Below are 16,405 nucleotides of genomic sequence, written 5' to 3'. Positions count from 1 at the left end.
AGAATACTCCATTACCCCTAGAACGTAATTGCGAAGTGTGATCTTTCTCTCCTTACATGGTGTTCAGGTCAATACACCGCTTCATCAATCTTGCCTTATCATCACTAAGTCTAGCACGATGGAAATGTTCACAATTCAAGGTATATAGAATTCTAACTAACCTAGAAGTCTTCTTTTTTCTTTTTTAAAGATTTTATTTGGCAGAGAGACACACAGCGAGAGAGGGAACACAAGCAGGGGGAGTGGGAGAGGGAGAAGCAGGCTTCCCGCCGAGCGGGGATCGGGGCTCGATCCCAGGATCCTGAGATCATGACCCGAGCGGAAGGCAGACGCTTAAAGACTGAGCCACCCAGGTGCCCCTAGAAGTCTTATTTAAATATTTAGCCATTATTTTATGGGTTTCCTGTCCCAAACTGCCCTTAGCTGACTCAGATGCTGAAAAGTAAAATGGTTTAAGTCACCTGGGGACGGAGAGGAGAGAAGAATATGACAAATAGAATCTTGATAAAGTGCTTTGAAACTGTGATTTCCTTCAGGAATGTAAACTATAAATAAGTATATAAATAAATATAAAAATTAAGTTATAGCGGCCAGAACGGAGGGGTAGAGCAGTCCTCGGAGGCCCGGGGGCGGAGGGGGGGGCGTAGCTGGTCCCGGGGCCGCGCGAGGCACAGACGCCGACCCGGGGCCTCCCGGAGGCCTCCCCGCGCCCACGCCCGGGCGCCCGGATAACCTCGCACTTTGTTTCCGCAGGGCTCCGCCGCGGCTACTTTGTAGCGGGTTCGTGGTGGGGGGGGTTCGGGGCCGGCCCGCCTGCGGCTGCTGGAGCCCGGCCCGGCCTGACCCGGGGACCCGGCAGTCTGTCGCCAACGTGGGCGGGGCTGCAGCGGCCTGAGCTTTACGCGCAGGTTGAATACTACAGGTACAAGCCACAGAAGCTGGAATATTCTGATGCTGGTATTTTTACTGACTTGTACCAATTCTACAGTTTACAGTACACACTAATGAGGTCAAATAGTCTTCCATAACTTGTAGCAGCCATGTGTCCAGCGCGCCCTTCACAGACCTTAGCTGCAGGACAATGCTGGTGGTGACCCGGCAGCATAGCAGGTGTTTTACCTTCATCTTGTCATTCAGTTCTGACAACTCTGGGGTCGGTACTATTCCCTTGTTTTACAGATGAGGCAACAAAGTGGTTAGGTAGTGGCTCAAGGTCCCACCACATGTGTAGCCCTGAACAAGGATCCTCGTGTAACTTTCTGGCCATGTGACCTCTTGGAAAGTCACTTCTCTTGGCATTTAATGTTCAAGTGGAGCTGTAGTAATACTGAGACACATGAGGCCAATTTGGTCAGGGGAGACCACAGCAGAGCTATTAAGAATATAAGGTCTTCATAGTATTTAATTACATCAAACCTATGGAAGTTACCAAAATTTGGCACAAAGGGGGCATCTGTCAGCATGTTAGGTGTTTTTGATGAATGAGCATAATGAGCTGTGATGGGATTTGAAGGATGCAGGGGTGCTAGATTGTTAGAATATGAAAATCTTCGAGGTGATGGGGGAAGTTTTCATATGATAGGAAGAAATGAGAGTGAAGCAAGATGAACAGAGCCTAGTATGTGCTAGTTGTTCATGCTGACCAGCCCTGAATGTCTGCAAATACCTCATTTTCCAGAAGTTTTCAATAAAGATTTAATATTCACCTTGCAGGGCGCCTGGGTGGCTCAGATGGTTGAGCATCTGCCTTCGGCTCAGGTCATGATCCCAGAGTCCTGGGATCGAGTCCCGCATCGGGCTCCCTGCTCCTTGGGAGCCTGTTTCTCCCTCTCCTTCTCTCTCTCTCTCTCCCTCTGTCTCTCATGAATAAATAAATAAATAAAATCTTTAAAAAAAAATTCACCTTGCAAAAAAAAAATTAAGTTATAGAAATATACCTGCATATTCGCTAATTCATTAAATTACCATGGGCAGGAGATTTTAGGTGCTGGGGAGACAGCGGTGGGAAAAAAAGAGACAAATCCAGAGAGAAAGCTCTGTCCTATTAGAGCTTATGTTCTATCCGGGAGAGAGACAATAAACATAATAAGTAAAATATAGAGTATATGATGAATGCAGCATACAAAATAAAGTGGGGGAGGTGGATACGGATTGTTGACCAGAGTGTCTAGATAGAGTAAAGTTAGGGAAGGTCTCAAGTGACTTGAAGTAAAAGTCAGAAGAAGGTATGGATGGGAGGGATCGTCAAGGGAATGGTATGTGCCAAGGCCCTGAAATGAGAGTGTGCTGGGAGAGCTTGTAAAGGAGCAAGGAGGCCAGCGTGGCTGGAATACAGTGAAGGAGGCGGAAGGAAATAGTTAAGGTCAGAGAGGGAACAGGCTCTGACGAGTAGATATGAATTCTCTATAGCAGTCCATAGGCTCCCCTATTTGCATTTAAAATTCCTTAGGAAGACACCAGTAGTCTAAAGGATATTATCTATTATTTTTCATTTATAGCCTCAGTGAGGGTTAATTAACAGTGATTTCCAAATATGATAGCACAGTTTTAATTTTTTCTGACTTGAAAGGGTGAGTTCAGAAAATCATAAGGCATACAGTTACTCAGAAGAAAGCTGTGGTGGAAGGATCTGGAATCATTGAGACAGATAGTGGCTAGGATTAGTTTCCCCAGAGGAGCCATCGGGGAATTTTTCTCTCTTCAATAATCATTAAGTATGCCTTTTCTGGAAGCAACTGGAACATCCCGAACACATTTGAATGGGTATTTGAAACCAGTTTGCATGGTATGCCAATGACCTATTAGAATTGATAGCTTGAGAATGTGAGATGTCCCCAGATTAGTCATCTTATCAACTACCTGCCTTCTTGAATTTTGAAAAATGAATGTTGGGACCAAGTTAGAGCGTTTTCTTGGTTTTTAATTATTTGCTTGTTTGTTTTACTTTGGCTTCTTACTTTCTGAAGAACCACTTGTCCTGTTTTGTGTTGACCCCGTCAAAGATTTTGTTTGGTATAAAAACATAGAAAGTGACTTTGAAATTATTCCATTTGACTTAATATTCCTTAGCATGAGGGACTGAGGAATATTAAGTATTTTTTTAAAGATTTTATTTATTTATTTGTCAGAGAGCGGGAACACAAGCAGGGGGAGCTGCAGGCAGAGGGAGAAGCAGGCTCCCCGCTGAGCAGGGAGCCCAATGCGGGACTGGATCCCAGGACCCCGGGATCATCACCTGAGCTGAAGGCAGAAGCTTACCCGACTGAGCCACCCAGGCAATCCCAGAATATTAAGTATTTTTTAAGCCAAGTATTAACTTAAATAATAAGTTGAGTTTAAAATTCTGTTTAACTTGGGGCACCTGGGTGGCTCAGTCGGTTAAGTCTCTGCCTTTGGCTCAGGTCATGATCCCAGAGTCCTGGGATCGAGTCCGTTGTTGGGCTCCCTGCTCAGCGGGGAATCTGCTTCTCCCTCTACCCCTCCCCCTTGCTTGTGCATGCTCTCTCTCTCTCTTATACTCTCTCTTTCTCTCAAATCAATAAATAAAATCTTTTTAAAAATTCTATTTAACTTAATATTCCTCAATCTCTGCTGCTTCCTCCGTGGATCCACCAACACATAGCATAAATAACTTAATATCTACTATGGAGAAAATTGAGGATCTTGTCAATCTAGGGAGATAATCCAACGAGAGAGAAGAGATGATGGAAAGCATAAAACCAAATGAGATTCTTTACAAGATGCTCCAGATAAAACAAGATAGCTCAGAAAAGAGAAATGTTAACAAATCTGGAAACTAATGCATCACAATATCAGAGCCAATTTCTTTTTTTGTTTGTCTGTTTAATCTTATTTTTTGTTTTTTGGGTTTTCTTAATTCTTTAATTCTTTTTTATTTTTTATTTTTCTCAGAGCCAATTTTGATTATTCCTATCAAGTTAATTTTTGGATAAGTGATAATTGTAAACCAGCTGACAGAGAAGATCAGAGGGGACTGCTATGTCTCTTTTCTAAACAAAACTCCAATATGATAACCTTCTTGGGGTATCTTCCTCTTAATATTTTAATGTGTAAAGATTTCTGAGATTATAAATTTGGCTTTTGTGGAGGAAATGTTTTCATTAATATCTGTTTATTTTTCTTTTTAGACAACCTATTTGTAAAATACATAATATGTGTGCTGGAGGTCAAATAAGAAGCCAAATATTTTAAAATTTTTCTTGGCAAGGGACACCTTGGTGGCTCAGTCGGTTAAGCGTCTGCCTTTGGCTCGGGTCATGATCTCAGAGTCCTGGGATTGAGCCCCGCATCGGGCTCCTTGCTCAGCAGGGAGTCTGCTTCTCCCTCTCCGTCCTTTTGCCTCTTCCCCTGTTCTGCGCTCTCTCAAATAAATAAATAAAAATCAGATTTTATTTATTTATTTGAGAGAGAGAGAATGAGAGATAGAGAGCACGAGAAGGAAGAGGGTCAGAGGGAGAAGCAGACTCCCTGCTGAGCAGGGAGCCCGATGTGGGACTCGATCCCGGGACTCCAGGATCATGACCTGAGCTGAAGGCAGTCGCTTAACCAACTGAGCCACCCAGGCGCCCATAAATAAAATCTTAAAAATATAAAAATAAAAACAATATTTTTCTTGGAAATGTGTGGGTATCTTATATATGTTTTTTTTTTTCAGAGTTCTCATACATGGTTTATTCCTGGGGGGAGCCCTGGACCAGCATCCCTCTTTGTGCTCTAGGTTTTTACACTTTTCTAAACATTTTCATGAACATCAGTACATATGAATTTCATAATAACAGTGTACTGTAACTAGGACAGGTATTGTCATGTAACAAATCAGAACGTAATACCAAGAGATGATGTGACTCTGTCAGGCCCTTGAATGAGTTAGTGAAAGAGTTAATGACAGGGGCGCCTAGGTGGCTCAGTTGGTTAAGTGTCTGCCTTCAGCTCAGGTCATGGTCCCAGGGTCCTGGGATGGAGCCCCGCATCGGGCTCCCTGCTCGGCGGGGAATCTGCTTCTCCCTCTACCCCTCCCCCTTGCTTGCGTGCTCTCTTCTCTCTCTCATTCTCTCTCTCTCTCTCTCTCTCTCTCAAATAATTAAAATCTTTTTTAAAATTCTATTTAACTTAATATTCCTCAATCTCTGCTTGTGATCTCTCTCTCCCAAATAAATAAAATCTTTAAAAAAAAAATTTAATGACAGGGATTCTAGGAGTAGCTGATGAGCCACATAAAAGCCCTTTCCCTCCATACCTTTTTTCATCCCCACTCATACTGTTGTTAGCGTCCCTGAAATACAGTAATTTCTGTGTAAACGACATTATATGTAAAGGCTTGGTTTCAGGTCCAAACACTCATTTCTGTTTTTAATTTTTATTTTTCAGAGTGGGACAACAGATGGAGTTGTCAAATATGAATCTAAAAACTGCCCATTCCGTAGGCTGAACACGCAACATAACTTTACAGTGTGGACCAACCAGTGGTAGCAACCAAACTTCAGGCAGCAAGATTCAAAATAGAGTAGTTCCCCAGGCTTGATGATCTTGAGGCCAGTGGCAGGAAATCACCCTGTTGAAAGACGCATGTGGAATTAGCTCCAGTGAAAGCAATATGTCCTGGATGACAGGGTTTTTAATGTCCCACAATACTCAGCTGATTACTTTTATTTACTTTTTGAAAGATTTTATTTTTAAGTAATCTCTATACCCAACATGGGGCTTGAAATCACAACCCCGAGACCAAGACTCTGGTGCTCTACCGACTGAGAGCCACGCACGCCTCGCTGACTGCTTTTACGTTTAATTCATTTGTCTCGCTACTTCTTGATTCCTCAGCAGGCAACATTATACATTAAACTCCCACTCTGATTATTATGACTCTGAAATTTATTAAAAACTGAAACGTTTAGGAGCAGGAAGATGGCGACAGCAGAGGGGGACCCTAGGCTTGCCTCCTCCCACGAACACAACTAGAAAACTATCAAATCATCCTAAATACCCCAGAAATCGACCTGAAGACTGACAGAACAAACTCCATAACTGAAGAAGAGAAGAGGCCACATTGAGGAAACAAAAGCAGTGAAAATATTTCCGTAAAAATCAGTGAGGGAACTTACACGTGAACAAAAGGTTGTAAAATATATATAAAATATACCTACAAGGGAGAAGAGGAGAAAAGAATGGGTTCAAATTTGAATGACCATTAACTTAATGAGCACCGGGTAATGTATGGAAATGTTGAATCAGTATATCATACACCTGAAACTAATATTACACTGTATTTTAACTAACTGGAATTTTTTTTAATTTATTTTATTTTATTTTTTAAGATTTTATTTATTTGACAGGGAGAGAGAAACAGCAAGAGAGGGAACACAAGCAGGGGGAGTGGGAGAGGGAGAAGCAGGCTTCGCAGGGAGCCCGATGCAGGGCTCGATCCCAGGACCCTGGGATCATGACCTGAGCCGAAGGCAGATGCTTAACCGACTGAGCCACCCAGGTGCCCCAACTAACTGGAATTTAAATAAAAACTTAAAAAAAATAAAGGTGTTAGAAAATGAAAAAAAAGAGACATGTACCAAAATATGATTACTTTCCTTTTCTGCATAACTTTTATCTTCTCAGGAATTAATTTTTTTTAAAGATTTTATTTATTTATTTGACAGACACAGTGAGAGAGGGAACACAAGCAGGGGGAGTGGGAGAGGGAGAAGCAGGCCTCCCGCTGAGCAGGGAGCCCGATGCAGGGCTTGATCCCAGGATGCTGGGATCATGACCTGAACCGAAGGGAGTCACTTAACCAACTGAGCCACCCAGTCGCAGTTCAGGAATTAATTTTTTTCCCTACACTGTTTTATCAATGCTGATCAGTAATTCAACTCCACATTCTTGACCAGTTATCCAAATTCCTCCCTGGCGCTTTCTGAGCACCTATGTGGGTTTTTCACTCTCTGTGTGTATGTACACCTGTCACTGTGGAGTTACCTTCACCATCATCTTGGGGTGATATGTTAGATTGCCATTTTCCTGATCTCAGGCTCACTTCCTTTTTTTTTTTTTTTTTTGGTTTCCTTCCCTGTTTTGATAAATATCTCCTTTGCAGCTTCCTATGAAAGGAAGCTTGCCTATCTGAAATATCTTTATTTTATGCTCGCCCTATAATCACTTCTGTTATCATATGACCAGGAGCTCTGAGAGACCCTCCCTCTGCATAACTAGACCCTTGGTAAGACACAGTCCCCGGTGCCTGGATGGATCAGTTGGTTAAGCATCCGACTCTTGATTTCTGCTCAGGTCATGGTCTCGGGGTCTTGAGATCAAGCCCTACCTCAGGCTCCTTGCTCAGCAGGGAGTCTGCTTGGGTTTTTCTCTCCCTTTGCCCCCCCCCCCCCCCCCCCGTCTCTTGCTCTCTCTAAAGTAAATAAATAAATCTTTAAATAAAAAAGGACACAATCTATGAGGCATTGTTGTTTCTATAGGAGGTATAAGAGGTCTTCAGTTGCCTCACTCTCACAAATAGACCAACAAACCTGCTGTTCTCGAAGTATCTGGGTGCAGAGTAAGGTAAGGCTACATAGGGCAGAAGCTAAACCAGAATCAGGGTTGGAGCAGCAGGGAATCAGAGCACTTTACACATCTTTCTGTTTCCTACGTTATTAAAAACGTTCTTTAGTGAAAGGGGCGTTTATTTTGACTCTGCGTGCAAGGTATACAGTAACTGTTAGCATGGTTTGGTGCCACTGTTTCAAGTCAGGGGAAGGCACCAGCAGTCCTACCCACCATCGCTTTTGCATCCTCAGCACAAAATATCAACACAATTGTTACAGGATAACCATGAGATTGAAAAAAAGGTATTCAGTATTTTGAATATTTCAGCACCATGGTAGTTTGTTGTTGTGCTTTGCTACTCACTGCCCATCTCAAGCCAAGTAAGTGGATGCTTCAGACAATCACTCAGAGAGTGAACATGTGTTCTCTAGAGTTTGGGAGACAGGTACCTGTCTCATTTTACTTAAAAAGAAAGATCTAGGGGTGCCTGGGTGGCTCAGTCGGTTAAGCGTCTGACTCTTGATTTCGGCTCAGGTCATGAGCTCAGGGTCGTGAGATCGGGCTCCGTGCTGGGCATGGAACAGGCTTAGGATTCTCTCTCTCCCTCTCCCTCTGTCCCTCCCCCTGCTCTCTCTTTTTCTCTCTCTCTGTCTCTCAAAACAAATAAATAAAAAATAAAAGCAAAAATCTAAAGGTGAGTGGTCCAATTATGTTCCTGTTTGTTCTCAGCTCCATTTCATTCTCCAGTGGAATGGAAATGGAGCGCCTACCCTCGTGCTCTGCTCTGTTTTGCAGAGGACTGGACGGCTACAAATTGCATTTCCTGGAATCCCTGGGCAGCTGGCTTCTAGTTGTGTTTGACCAAATAGGGGAAGCACTGGGGGAGATTGGAAGGCAGGAAAAGGGGAGAAGCCATTGTTCTATCTCTGTTTCTGGAAGCCTCTCCTGTAGCAATGCAAGGCTGCAGGCTACAGCCTTGGGCAGTTTCAGCAGCAGAAATTCGGGGTTCTGGCAATAACTGCTGGTAGGGAGTGTGTTCTGTGCTCAGAATCTCCCAGCCCTGGGTACGGGACAACTGCCTGCAAACACTGAACTTTGGGGTGCCCTCCCTTCTCATTTTGCTCAGTGAGCTCTTCAAATATTTTCATAACAAATCCTCTTCCTAGATTTGCTATGTTTGAACTACCTAGTGTGGTTTCGGCTTTCCTGTCTGCACCCTGACTGATAGAGTATTTGGAACGGGGTAGTGTCTAGACGGACGCCTGGGTGGCTCCGTCGGTTAAGCGTCTGCCTTCAGCTCAGGTCATGGTCCCAGGGTCCCGGGATCGAGTCCCACTCAGCAGGGAGTCGGCTTCTCCCTCTGCCCGCTGCTCCCCCGCTTGTGCTTTCTCTCTCTGTTGAATAAATAACTAAAATCTTTTTAAAAAGAAATGAGCTACTGTGGCTGAACAGAGACAGAGGGCTCTGTTGACAACTGTCAAGGCATTGGTCCAGAATTAATCTGCCTCAATACCAATCTAGTAAGTGTGTCAGGTTAGTGGGTAGGCATAGAGGTTTTTCTGTTTTTAAAGGGGAAAAGTAAGTATTTTTTATTTATTTATGAGAGAGAGAGCACGAGCGGGGGGTGGAGGGCAGAGGAAGAGGGAGAAGGTGACTCCCTTCCGAGCAGGGAGCCCGATGCGGGGCTCGATCCCCGGACCCCAAGACCATGACCCAAGCCAAAGGTAGACGGTTAACCAACAGAGCCACCCAGGCACCCCCATATAGAGGTTTTTAAGTGTGTTTCCCTTCCTTTGTCTTTCTTTTATTAGAGAAGACAGTATAATATGGGAATAGACTTAATAGCATGCCTTCTGGTAATACATATGCTTTTCGAGGCTGCTCCTCCACGTTACATCCCAATAGAAGTTATATAAATGGATAGGCTGACTGTTTAGGGAAAGTGAGTCATGCTTGGTTTAGAAGGGTCTACTTAGGAGAGCAACCTTCAGCTACTGACAAGGAGCCCCAGAGAACATATCTGCACCTTGAAAGCCACAGAATTATAACCTCAGGAGCAACAGTAATTGAGATGTGAATTTAAACCTATAAAATTTAGGTTTTAATTATTTACTTAACAGGTATTTATAGAGCAACTATCACGTGCCAGGTCTTGTTCTAGGAACTTGTAACCCAAGTAGAAACCAAGTGGCCCAAATCCCCACATTCTGGTGAACAGGGAGCTTTTCCTGCATTTGAAACTTCTGAAAAAAAACACAGCTATAATTAGACAAACCCAGGGGCTGCTGGTTGATTCAGTTGGAAGAGCATGTGACTCTTGATCTCATGGTTGTAAGTTCAAGGCCCACACTGGGTGGAGATTACTTAAAAATAAAATCTTAAAAAAAAAAAAAATCCAATGCAAGATTTTAAAGGTCTGTTATGTTGGGATCTTTTCTTAAACATTCTGGTCAGCAGGGCGCCTGGGTGGCTCAGTTGTTAAGCGTCTGCCCTGGGCTCAGGTCATGATCCCAGGGTCTTGGGATTGAGCCCCGCATCGGGCTCCCTGCTCGGCGGGAAGCCTGCTTCTTCCTCTTCCACTCCCCCTGCTTGTGATCCCTCTCTCACTGTGTCTTTCTCTGTCAAATAAATAAAATCTTTTAAAAAAATAAACAAAAAACAAAAAACATTCTGGTCAGCTCCTCAAATTCTGGTAAGAGCTGTTGGGTTTCAATCCTCCCTGCCCCACAAAAGCAGAAACACTGATGATGTGTTTTCACATAGGCTGGTGAAAAGTGCTTGTTGTCACAGATGCTGGTAGCTTCTGTTTGAGGAATTACTACAACATGAATCCCCTGAGATCAATCATTTTTTAAAGATTTTATTTATTTATTTATTTGACAGAGAGAGACACAGCGAGAGAGGGAACACAAACAGGGGGAGTGGGAGAGGGAGAAGCAGGCTTCCCGCTGAGCAGGGAGCCCGATGTGGGACTTGATCCCAGGACCCTGGGATCATGACCTGAGCCGAAGGCAGATGCTTAACGACTGAGCCACCCAGGTGCCCCATTTTTTTTAAGTAATCTATATACCCAATATGGGGCTCGAACTCACAACCCTGAGATCAAGAGACGCACGCTCTACTGACTGAGCCAGCCAGGTGTCCCCCACCCCCACCCCAGCTGAGACCATTTTATAGAGACTACCCCAGTGGTTTGATGATCATGTGGAGAAGGAAAACTTTGAGGAAAGGAGGAAAAATCCTTCAAAAACTCATTCACTGCTGAAATGTCCCCATCTGGTTCCCTAAGAAAGTTTCCTGCTTTAGTAATGGGAGAAGCCCTGGGTTGCTACACTGAATGCAAATGCACGGATCTGCTAACCCATGAGGATGCCCGCATAATTTCCCTTGACCCTGGAACACATCCTTTCTGGTGAGAATTGGACTGTGTTGCTCAGTGGTTCTGAAGGTGGTCCTTGGACCAGCCGAATCAGTTCCTTGGGAACAAGTCCGACATGCACATTCTTGGGCCTCACCCCAGGTTTAGCATCTGCAGGGTGGGAGGGAACCCAGCGATCTGTAGTTTAGCAAGCCCTCCAGGTAATTCCAATACCCCCTGAAGTTGGGAGCTGCTGGTACAAAGCAGATGTTTCAAATGCCCCTGACCAGTCTCCCCTGTTTTTCTAAGGCCCCTGTGATGACCCCAAAATGCATGTGGCTATGCAGGCATCATTTACATTTATTAAGAGAAAAAAAATTGTTTTAATAAGAAACTTTTTTTTTACTTGTATCAGTTCAAGAATTTCACCTCTAGCATTACGAATGTCCCCAGCCATCCCTCTTAATCATGGTCTCCGGGGCGCCTGGGTGGCTCAGTTGTTAAGCGTCTGCCTTTGGCTCGGGTCATGATCCCAGGGTCCTGGGATGGAGTCCTGCATCGGGCTCCCTGCTCGGCAGGAAGCCTGCTTCTCCCTCTCCCACTCCCCCTGCTTGTGTTCCTGCTCTTGCTATCTCTCTCTGTCAAATAAATAAATAAAATCTTAAAAAAAAAAAAAAATCATGGTCTCCGAACCGAAAGCCATCAGAGGAGAATTACAGCTCTAGTCCACTATTTCTAGCTGTGGTATCCAGGTGGCTCTGGTCTGCTTTGAACACTCTAACTTTTTCAAAGTAAATGCTTTAAGCATCCAGGGACACTCCACTAAGAGCATGCAGGGGGCATCAAGAGGCGGACGGGCGGGTGGCAGAGGCTCTCCTCTGCCTTGCTAGCACCCCATCTGCTCCTGAGAGCTAGGTGTGAGCATTTCAACTGCTGCAACTTCAATAACCTCTGTTAGAGCTAGAATTACTGTGGCGCTGGCACCAGGCTTGCCCTCCAACAGATCCTCATTAAAGGACTGAAAGTGGGTGCATTCCAATTATAAGACCTTGAAAGGGTCTTGTATTGCTACTTTTCATCATTGCTGCTTCCTGGGGAAGAGGGGGCAATTTGCACACCTGCTTGCCTTCCTTGGACGGGGTAGCTGTTTGTCAGACTCCCTTTCCTGAAAGGAGCTCTGATTCCCCATCACCTGTGGTCCCGTGGTAGGGGAGACAATTTTAAAAGGCCGGAGGAAAAGAAAACATCCACAGGGGCGCCTGGGTGGCTCAGTTGTTAAGCGTCTGCCTTCAGCTCAGGTCATGATCCCAGGGTCCTGGAATCAAGTCCCACATCGGGCTCCCTGCTCAGCGGGAAGCCTGCTTCTCCCTCTCCCACGCTCCCTGCTTGTGTTCCCTCTCTTGCTGTCTCTCTGTTAAAAAATAAATAAAAAAGGGGGTGGGGGGATGGGTTAGCCTGGTGATGGGTATTAAAGAGGGCACATTTTGCGTGGAGCACTGGGTGTTATGCACAAACAATGAATCATGGAACACTACATCAAAAACTAATGATGTAATGTATGGTGATTAACATAACAATAAAAAATTTAATAAATAAATAATCTTTAAAAAAAAAAAAGAAAAGAAAACATCCACAGGGTGCACCTGGGTGGCTCAGTCAGTTGGGCCTCTTGCCTTTGGCTCAGGTCATGATCTCAGGGTCTTGGGATCGAGCCCCACATCAGGCTCCCTGCTCAGCGGGAAGCCTGCTTCTCCCTCTCCCTCCTGCTTGTGCTCTCTCTCTCTCTCAAATAAATAAATAAAAATCTTTTAGGGGCGCCTGTGTGGCTCAGTCGTTAAGCATCTGCCTTCAGCTCGGGTCATGATCCCACGGTCCTGGGATCGAGCCCCTCATTGGGCTCCCTGCTCCGCGGAAGCCTCCTTCTCCCTCTCCCACTCCCCCTGCTTGTGTTCCGTCTCTCACTGTGTCTCTCTCCCTGATAAATAAATAAACAGATAAATAAATATCTTTTAAAAAACAAACAAAAAACAACATCCACAGAAACTCATTTCATGTGGTTGGATTTTTTATTTTGTAATTTATTTATTTTTGTCTTTGTTCTTTATGTATGTTTTTAAAATCTTCTACAATTATATGAAATATATTAAAGGGAATGAAAACTTTATGTTAAAGGCATTTGCTACAAGTTGATAGATTTAAATGTGACCGCTTGTAGGAAATACCGCGTTTACGAAAAGACAGGTGTTTTGCTCCTTGGTGAGAATATATTCGAAAGCAAGGAAGTGCTGTTACCACAATAAAAATAAATAAACACCCAGCAAATTCCCTGTGTTTGGGAAAGGAGGAGGGTAACAGTATTATAAATGTGATTTTTTCAGTGTCCATGGACTCACTGATTCACATCAGTGTAGTAATTGCTCAGTCATCCTGTGAATAAATGAACTTACAGTTTTGTAATGATTCTGTTGCCCTAGAGAGAACCACTTTGAAGAGTGTGTTAAAGCAAAGAAAATATGTCCCAGATTCCTGCTTTGATATTAGGGTTAAAAATAGATTGGAGTCACAACAATGTGGACATACTTAACACTACTGAACACTTAAAAGTAATACAGATGAAGCCGACTCCGTGCTGAGCACTGAGCCCCATGCGGGCGGGGCTTGATCTCACAACCCTGAGATCATGACCTGAGCAGAAATCAAGAGTTGGAGGCTTAACTAACTAAGCCATCCAGGCACCCCAAACACACACAATTTTGAAAAATAAAAAAACTTAAAAAGAAATTAATGAAATGGTAAGCAAACACAATAAAGAAAAACAACAGGGGCACCTGGGTGGCTCAGCTGGTCGGGTGTCTACCTTTGGCTCAAGTCATGATCCTGGAGTCCTGGGATTGAGCCCCACATCAGGCTCCCTGCTCAGCAGGGAGTCTGCTTCTCCCTCTGCTCCTCCCCATTCTCATCGTCTCTCTCTCTCAAATAAGTAAATAAAATCGTTAAAAAAAAAAAAAAGAAAAAGAGAAACAGTCAAAATTGGTTCTTTAAAAGGACTAATAAAATTGATAAAATTCTGAGGGTGTCTGGCTGGCACAGTTGGATCATGTGATCCTTGATCTGGGGGTTTTAAGTTTGAGCCCCACACTGGGTGTAGAGATTACTTAAAAAATAAAATCTTAAAGAAAATTTTTTTAAAGATTTTTATTTATTTGACAGAGAGAGCACAAGCAGAGGGAGAGGGAGAAGCAGGCTCCCTGCTGAGCAAGGAACCCGATGTGGGACTCGATCCCAGGACACTGGGATCATGACCCGGGCTGAAGGCAGCCGCTTAACCGACTGAGCCACCTAGGTGTCCCAATCTTTAAAAAATTTTTTGATAAAACTCTGGAAAGACTGTTATTATTTTAAAAAGATAAGGCACACATTCTGATTTTAGGAATGAAAACATACTGACATTCCTATTTATTTCAAAAGCTCTAAAAATATAATAAGAGAACCTCACACTTGTTAGAATGACTATTATCAAAAAGACAAGACAGGGGCGCCTCGGTGGCTCAGTCGGTTAAGCAGCTGCTTTCAGCTCGGGTCATGTTCCCAGGGTGCTGGGATCGAGTCCTGCATCGGGCTCCCTGCTCAGTGGGGAGCCTGCTTCTCCCTCACACTGTCTCCCGGCTTGTGCTCTCACTCTCACTCTCTCTATCAAATAAATAAATACTCTTAAAAAAATAATTTAAAAAACCCAAACAGACAAGACATAAGCATTGACGAGATGAAGGTTCCTCAAAAATTTGCAAATAGAACTACTGTATGATGCAGCAATTCCACTTCTAGGTATATATCTGAAGGAAACAAAATCACTATCTCCAAGAAATATCTGCATCCTTATGTTCATTGCAGCATTATTCATGATAGCCAAGACATGGAAACAACCACGGATGAATGGATAAAGAAAATGTGATATGTATAAAATGGCATAATATTCAGCCATAAGAAAATAAAGAAATCCTGTCATTTGCAACAACATAGATGGACCTTGAAGGCATTACGTTAAGTAAAACGTCAGAGGATGAAGTCATGTTCCTCTTTCTGACAGCAGATGGAGCCATTGAGACATGTACAACTTGCCAACCACAAAAAGATCATACAAACCCTGTATGATCTTACATGTGTAATCTAAAAAAGTCAAACTTAGAGAAATGGAGTAGAATGGTGTTTGCCAGGGGCTGCGGGTGGGGAGAGAAATGGAGAGATGTTGGTCAAAAGCTACAAACTTTCAGTCATAAGATGAATAAGTTCCAGGGATCTAATGTGAAAATATGGTGACTATGGTTAACAATACTGTGTTGTATCCTTGAAAGTTGCTTTAAGAGTGGAACTTCATGGGCGCCTGGGGGCCTCAGTCGGTTAAGCCTCTACCTTGGGCTCAGGTCATGATCCCAGAGTCCTGAGATCGAGCCTTGCATCTAGGCTCCCTGCTCAGCGGGGAGTCTGCTTCTCCATCTCCCTCTGCCCCTACCCATGCTCTCTTGCTTGCTTATGCTCTCTCAAAAAAATAAAAATCTAAAAAAAAAGAGAGAGTAGAATTTTAATGTTCCCACCATAACAACAACAACAACAATGAAATGGTAATTATGCGAGGTGAAGGATGTAACTAAACATTTTGCAATATATATATGATTCAAATCATCACATTGTACACCTTAAACTTACATGATATTATATGTCAATTATAGCTCAATAAAGCTAAAAAATAAGAGATTATGTACATCCTTACCCTGATAAATTTGAAACTTATATAAAAATGAAAAATATCCTACAAAATCACAACATTTCAATAATATCTGAGGAAGGAAAAAATCTGAAGAGTTATATACATATTTTTAATCAACTCTAAGTAAGACCTTGTCACAAAGGATAAAACAGAGATTGGAGTACTATTAATATAACAGCCGCTGCAGACTTAAAATACAAACAAACACTGAGCCATAATGCTACTCACTCAGTCCTCAGTCCAGGAGGATTCTGATAAAACTAGCAGAAGGAGGCACACCCCAATCGCCTTTGACTTCGCTCTGTACAAAAGTCTAAAATGTGAAGGATGAAGTCATGTTCCTCTTTCTGACAGCAGATGGAGCCATTGAGACATGTACAACTTGCCAACCACAAAAAGCTAAAGGCATCTTAAGACATTCTTCTATGATGATTTAACAGTCGAATGCAAGGGGTTTCTGTGATGGAAACTGGCAGAGTTCCTGACTCTAATGTGCCAGACCTGGTAGGAATTTTCAATCCTGGTAGGTCCAGCTCCCAGGCACCCGAAAGCTGGGGTACATTGTACATCCTGCTGAGAAGGAGGGGTTTTGCTTAGGTTTCAGGATCTGCACCGGAAGAGAACTTAAAAGTAGAAGTTACCTTCATGCCTGTGACATCTGTGACTAGAGATAATCTCTCACTCTTATCCAGGAGAGACGTGAACATAAGGTTCACCAGGGAGCCTGTCCG

Source organism: Eumetopias jubatus, unplaced genomic scaffold (genome assembly GCF_037043125.1).
Source record: "Eumetopias jubatus isolate StellerSeaLion01/CBP00866 unplaced genomic scaffold, mEumJub1_p1.0 scaffold_8, whole genome shotgun sequence".
Classification (NCBI taxonomy): Eukaryota; Metazoa; Chordata; class Mammalia; order Carnivora; family Otariidae; genus Eumetopias; species Eumetopias jubatus.
The sequence above is the reverse complement of the archived record's forward strand: the minus strand, read 5'-3'. Positions refer to the sequence as shown.